The 7,500-nt window shown below is 38.8% G+C and overlaps 1 protein-coding gene across 3 annotated transcripts in view; it reads right to left on the reverse strand.

Moving 5' to 3' along the window:
- LOC135200377 (uncharacterized) overlaps positions 1-7,500 on the reverse strand; it is a 431,815-nt gene that overhangs the window by 19,710 nt on the left and 404,605 nt on the right. Inside the window, exons 1-2 of one of the 3 annotated variants that reach the window (XM_064229013.1) lie at positions 6,301-7,337; positions 4,790-6,270 (exon numbers count right to left, since the gene is read on the reverse strand). The exons of 1 other annotated variant lie outside the window; for it this stretch is intronic. The gene's annotated coding sequence lies outside the window, so the exon portion shown is untranslated. Of the gene's footprint in view, positions 1-4,789; positions 7,338-7,500 lie in introns of those variants that run through there. One more of the 3 variants, XM_064228996.1, reaches the window with a different exon arrangement.

Genomic DNA, 7,500 nt, shown 5'->3' on the forward strand with positions numbered 1-7,500 from the left:
TGGATTAAAAAAAAAAAAGGATATTTGGGCAATGTAAGCTGAAGGCAAAATGTTGAAACTGCTGTTTCCTTTGCTGTAGTAATAACCGGATTTATGCGGATGGCATTACCGCATACAACGTATCATCCCATTCCAAATTGTTATATAATCATGCGGAGATGATTTGTGATTCAACATAAAAAAGGTAATGCAAAAGAATGCGTTCAACTCTACACACACACACAGACACACACTGTATTTAGGCTTTACGGTAATTTAGTTTTAAATATATGAATGAAAAAGACTATTATAATTACCCAGTTGACCACAGTGAAATCTAAAGGCAATGCTCAGTCTTCTTTTGTCTCGTAATAGATCTTTTGTGTCTGGGATGTTTCTCAAGGATAGATAAGTGGCCAGACTCCACATATTTTTTTTTTCTGAAATGTCTTTTGTGGTGATTTAGACTCTTGGCAACTCGGCCAGCCCTTTCCCGGTAGAGTACAGTGCATGCTGAGAAGCTTTTGCATTTGCCTCATAAATTGATGTCTTGCTCATTTTTCTTCGGTGTTGGTGTTGGGTACAAACTACTACTTTTTTTTTCCAAGTCATTCAGTAAATAGGTGCGTGCCACATAGCTATAGAAAGTTACGGGGGAGGTATTTTGCTGACCTGTGCTAGAAGTCCTTAGTGTAGATATTTCGTAGGTGTGTATATATATATATTAATATAATAAATTCTATATTATATATATATATATATATGTGTGTGTGTGTGTGTGTGTGTGTATACACATGCATACATACATACATGAGAGGATACTTATGAAACTGATACAAATATATCACAAAATTAGTTCTCTCTCTCTCTCTCTCTCTCTCTCTCTCTCTCTCTATCTCTCCATCTCCATTCTCTCTCTCTTCTCTCTCATCTTTCAAGTTTGTCTACTCGGTTGTGGTAGGCTGCATCTAGGATTTTTTTTTTTTTTTTTGGGGGGGGGGGGGGGGGTGGGGGGGGAAATTTAAGTCTGTATTCGTGTGTTCGTTGGCCGTCATAAAATATATAAAGTCCTCTGAGAGAAAGAGAGAGAGATAGAGAGAGAGAGAGAGAGAGGGAGGCAAGCTTTATATAGATTTTTTTTTCTTTTTACTGATTACGTAATCATGTCAGTGAAGAACAAAGTGAAGCTGGAAGATTTAAGTTTGCAGTTTAATAGTTACTTAATGCGTCCACCAGTAGTTTGCTGGTTTTGGTATAAAAGACAGTATTGAACTCTGTGACCCATAGACTAATATTAACTGTGTACCGTGGTGGTATCAGTAGTATTGACAGTTATGTGAAAATTGTGTTAAGTCACATTATTCCATGAAAGTTGCCAAGCAATTCAATGTCGCCTGACCAGTGTCAAAGAAATCAATTACACGTCTTGATCATTTTTATTATTATGTAAATAAACTTGGCAGAGGTGGGTATCACGCGCAGAGCGAGATTATCATCTGAAATGGTTATCTCTCTCTGTGTCACCACTTGCGGGTTATCTCCCTCCCACCACCACTCCTCCTCCCCCTCTCCCGTAACCCCCCAGTTATCTCCCGGCATTGTTCTTGACATCTTATCAGTGGCCTTAAAACACTGAAGCCGACAAGTGAACAACGAAATCTATCGAAGAAGAAGACGACGACGACGACCTCGTTAAAACAACAACGAGCACTTCACATGGATTCTGTTTTTCTCTTTTTTTTTTTTTTCTTCCTTTTCTGTGTCTCGTCTCTATAGTCTCCTGATGTCACTATTTTTTTTTCATGCGTAGCGTGTTATATATATTTATATTTATATGTGTGTGTGTGGGTGGGTGTGTTTAGCAGCTTTCCTATCGACACCCGGAACCTGTCAGCTTTTGGTTATCTAGTTTGTGCATTTTGTGGTAGTGTGACTCTGTGACATTAATGTCTACGTGTATGTGATATTATATATATACTATATATATATATATACATATATATATGTATATATGTATGTGTGTATACATACATACATACATCACTATATATATATATATATATATATATATATATATATATATATATATATAGGAGAGAGAGAGAGAGAGAGAGGGAGATAAAAACGTACATGCATATCCATATGATATATATAATTTTGTTATGAAAGTGTGATCATTTGAAACAGCAGCAGCTGTGCTCACGTGGTGCTCCATCTGTATATTGAAATTGTGAGCAGCGATGTGGCTACCTTTCATAGATTAGGAAAATTGATTTTATTACTTGTTCCGAAAAACCAACATTAAAAAAAAACAATGATTTCCGTTAACCGGTAATTAAGTGTTCATCAAATATCTCTCGAACTGTGCGATATCCCGTCGGTCTTTCGATATCTCGGAAAACTTTTATTTTTGAAAGGAATAATTGCATTGATATTTACCATCTTAGCAATGTCGAATGCACAGGCATTGCGACGTGCTACGTGTGCTTATGAATATACGTGTATGAGAGAGAGAGAGAGAGAGAGAGAGAGAGAGAGAGAGAGAGAGAGAGAGAGAGAGAGAGAGAGAGAGAGCAATTCTTTAATGTTTTAGGATCTGCCAAAATCTCAAGCACAAAAAAGATTGTTTTGATGAATTTGACCACTGGAATGAAGGAAAGGCCATACTGCATTAATAATAAAGTAAAGATTCCCGGAAATCTGTTTGTGGAAATAAGAATAAAAAAAAAAAAAAAAAGTATCATTCCTCACTACATGAAGAGAATATTTGAGCATTCTGACTTTCAGTTTTGGTTATTTGCACTTAATCTTGACAGGAACAAATTGTCTTAATTTTTCGAGAAAATTTATTGATGCCAAAGTTGTAAAGGAAGATTCTTCTTGTAATTGTCTTATCGCTATGCAGTGATGAGGGAATTTTATTGTTATATCTATCCAACAAGTTAATAATAATAATAATGGTTAAAAAATAAACGAATAAAATCTTCTTTAATGATTTTTTTGTCGAAATATATAAGTATTTATATAGAGAGTTTTCGAGGGCATACTAATCTTTTACCAGAAACACTGTAAAAAGAAACAAAGCAAAGACCAAATTTTAAAACATGAATGAATGATGACATTATATTGGTAATTACAATGAAAAGGTAATAGCTTTAACTCAAGGAGGATCAGTGTAAGTTTGGAGGATAGTCAGAAATATCATTACATGTCAATGTAAATTATTGATGGTGAAATTTGGAACATTAAGCAACGAAAATAATTATTCGTACTCTGTTAGAAAGCCTAAAATTTAGTTTGTTCTTTCTTAATTACGAAATGCAGACCACCTAAAACTAAGAGTAAATGACTGTATCTTAATTTTAATATTTGATGTATCCTAATTTTAATTGTTATTTAATACTTTGAAATTGTTTATTGACATATTTATTGACATATCTCATTTCTAAGTTAAGATGATATAGTCTTTTTCAAAAAGAGGAGCTGATCATCCGCTGTAAATAAACAGACCTCACGAAGATGAAAAGTTTTACCATTGCTGTTTTTCAGTCTTATATTAGTTGCATCTACTGTTTAATTTGACATTTCGGTAATTATACTGATTATTGCTGCTGAATACGTATCATCATTTTATGTCAAAATGGAGGGTGCTAAAATACCCTGAATAAATTATTAACTGTAGAATTCGAAACGTTTCATGAATCATTCATTTATTGTTCTTATTGATACTGATATTTCTCTCTCTCTCTCTCTCTCTCTCTCTCTCTCTCTCTCTCTCTATATATATATATATATATATATATATATATTATATATATATATATAATGTATTGTACATATATATTATATATATATATATATATATATATATATATATAGTATATATATATATATATATATATATATATGTACACATATTTATGTGTGTATATATATATATATATATATATATTATATATATATATTTATATATTATAATATATTGCGTGGGTGTGTGAGTTGTAAAGTAATTGTATATTTTAGGCTACTTAATACGTGAATGCTTCAACTTCGACCGGAAGAATGTTTATAAAGGCAACGATAGTAGAAAACGTTATATTGAACTTATAACTAAAAGTTGTCAACGTCACTGGGGAAACCCATAATACGAGTATATACATAAGAGGACACCGCACAGCCGCTTTCTCTCAGAAGGTAGAATAAGATAGGTAGCCCCCGGTACTAAATAAAACTCTACTAAACTTTATTAACGGTACATATTGTACAAGGCTCTCCCTCTTTCTCTCTGCTTGAGGTCGTTGGCCTTGAAACTTTGTGAATAAATTTAGTTTCTTTAACAGTAGTCTGGGATTTTTTATTTTTGCCGTAAGAATGTGTAGTTAGAGAGACAATCACGTCGGGTTTCTTTGTTCTTTTTAAGGAAAATATCTCAAAGAGCAACATTATGTAGGAGTTACGACCTTGAATGGGGTTTAAGTTGATTGAACGCTTATAGAGTAACCTCTCTCTCTCTCTCTCTCTCTCTCTCTCTCTCTCTCTCTCTCTCTCTCTCTCTCTCCGTAAGCAGTTCGTTCTTTAAAACGTAATCTTCCTTAATTCTAATTGTAGGTTTCCTGGGACGAAACCGTGTGTTTAAATTGAAATGGTTTTATACAGTTCTGACAAAGCCATTGTTTGTTTAGCCTATATCCCTCCTAAGCTTCGCTTCGACTCGTGTGAAAGTCGACACGTGCGATATAGTCGTAAGTATGATTGTGTAATGCACGTGTGTGTCACGCCGAAGTGTTACTTAGAGTTGAAGTGAACTTACCCTGGTATGGCTATTGTAGCTCCTGAAGTCTGAGCCACTTGCAGTCGATGATTGAGGGAGAAGAAAGCACTGAGGAATCCCGTGGTCGTTCGGGCCAGGGAGGCACTCTGTGGCTCCAGCCCAACCCGTTTAGGACTCCAACCTTCCAGGGACAACGGCACGATGTTGGGAGCCACGGGTATGGTTTTCTGAGACGAAATAGGCGAGTCGTCGTCGTGTTTGCTTTTAGAGGAGGAGGAGGGGGAGGAGGAGGATGAAGAGGAGGAGGAGGACTTTTTACTGTCGGCTGTCGCGGCAGAGGTTCTGGAATCTGAGGACGGAGGAGCGGAATTCGGGAGGTCCCAATGGTGTTCTTTGGAAAGGAGACACCTCTTGTGGAAGGCAGCCTTGGCCGGAACGACAACTTCACCGTCGGAGCGAGACCTGGCACGTGGTCTCTTTCTCTTCACCACTTTAGCACCTTGACACCGACGGCCGTTCAATTGCTGCCTCTCGCGCTGTTTTGACTGTTTGCTGTTGCTGCTGCGATGCTGTTCTTTATCCCTCGGGGCCTCTAACTTTTTCTCACACACTTTGGAATTGAAAAGCCGAGTTCTGTTTTCCTTGCTAGAGTTTTGACGCAGCTTTCACGTTCGGCGGCACTATCGTTCGCGTTTGATATTCACTTTTATTTGCAACTGCACTTCTGAGTGTCTGTCGGTCTGTTTGTCTCTCTATTTCTCGCTCACCGTTCCTTGGCTCTTCCTCTCTGTATCTCTCTTATTATTTCTTGATAAGAGATAGAAGAGCTGAAGCTGGGTTTGAAGGCGCCCCAGCCTCGACTGCCTGTGTACCGTGATCGTAAGGCTGCTATATGCGATCGGTCAGAACACTACTACACATGTCTGATTTCTCCCTCTCTCTCTTTCTAAACTCTCTCTCTCTCTCTCTGCTCTTTGGGTGCTTACGTCAGTGGGATGCGCATGAAATGAGAGAGGGAGAGTGAGCGGTGATGCAAGTGAGTGGGAGAATAAGACAGAAAGAGAGTTAGAGAGAGAGAGAGGGAGGGAGGGAGCCGTTTGACTGATCGCACGTTGGTGAGATGACGAAAGCGTTCAGTAGGCTGTGAGAGAGCCCCTCGATGACTGCTGCTGCTGCTGCTGCTGCTGCTGTTGCTTTCGTGTCGTGCTCTCTACAGCAGGAGGACGATTTCCCTCTTATGGAAAGACCACGCAAGTTTTGTCCCCCGGAAAAGTCAGATGCTTATCCTTGCTGCTTATGCTTGCTCTCTCCCCATACACAACTACAGCAGCTATGTATGTGTGTGTGTGCAAGAATTTTTTTCTTGTACTCCCTTACCTGAATTCTTTGTGGCACCTGATGTTTCCTCTTTAGCTTGTAATGATGCTGTTATATTAGCTTGCACGATTTAGCTAGTAGGTTTTTGTATTTCGTGATCATTTGCCTATAACCACTTATTGACAACTGCACTTTGGTTGAACCTTGGTTATATATCCTCACCAATGCTTGACGTCACTGTCAATTTTTCTTTTGTTTATTTATTTTTTGTAGCAAATTTTAAGATATGAAGTCTTTTTTTTTTTCAATTACTAAAAGCAATCATAAGTGTTCAGTTTTGTAAAAATTTGTTTTCAGGATAGGCAATAATTTTTTAAAAATTTGTAGAAATTGTTTCTTGAGATAAAAAAATTTAGGCGATGCGAGGTCAGTTGTGTCAACTTGCTCACTTCTTGAGTATTTCAATCAGAATAATGTCGATGCACCTGTGAATGATTATAGTAATTCTAGCACTGCTTCAGTTGAGCTATCTCCTTAAATATTTACTGTACTTTGGTTTCATTTGTATGTGTTTCTGCTTGAATAATCTTTAGCGATCGCTTACGATAAAGCTGGATTGAATTTTCACCACATCAGCACAAGATCACCATCGCTTCTTCTCTTTTTCGAAGTTGTATTGGTTTTCCTCTTTGGTTTCCACTGTCTTTTATGTTTACCTCTCGTGAATGCAAATTGCGAATTGCTGACTGAACTTCTCCTCCGTGACGCCTGACGCTCTGAGCAACACGACGACGATGACGAACACCAAACACGAAAGTCCAAACAAAACTCAGCGTCTAGGAGTGGTTTGTTTGTTAATCGAGGACCTTATTAGAGAGAGAGAGAGAGGGAGGGAGAGATAGAGAAGGTAGCTGCGCCTCCTGTTGCTTGCTTTGCCTCGCAGTTGCGTTAACTCGGCGAACGGGAACGAGAAAAATCGTAATCTTATCTCTGTGGCCTCTTGCATTCACTTTGCTTGTTTCCTTTCTTTGTGTTTGTCACTCACGCTCTGTAAGCTATCTCCGAGTGTGCTTCTAGCGTACCTGCTCTTTGCCACCTGTTCTACTCTACACTGGCGAGTGAGGGGCAGACTAATACACGCAAGACACACACACACTCACACTCACACACACACTCAGAGGGCGTTGGGGGCCAAGACTTCCCCCCCACTGGCTCGGTCCCAGCCTGGGCCGCCCCAAACAGACCAACCAGCGTAGGGCCGAATCCCTAGAGGGACGCCACGGCCATCCCAAACACACTCCTCCCCCACCCTCAACACACTCCTCCTTCTCCGCCACCGCCGCCTCCACACACACCCACTAACTCACTCCCTAAAACGCCCATTTGCATGTGGGGAAGAATGATGTCGACTTTCTCTCGTCATCTTAGGCTCT

Source organism: Macrobrachium nipponense, chromosome 23, assembly GCF_015104395.2.
Source record: "Macrobrachium nipponense isolate FS-2020 chromosome 23, ASM1510439v2, whole genome shotgun sequence".
In the NCBI taxonomy this organism is placed as follows: domain Eukaryota; kingdom Metazoa; phylum Arthropoda; class Malacostraca; order Decapoda; family Palaemonidae; genus Macrobrachium; species Macrobrachium nipponense.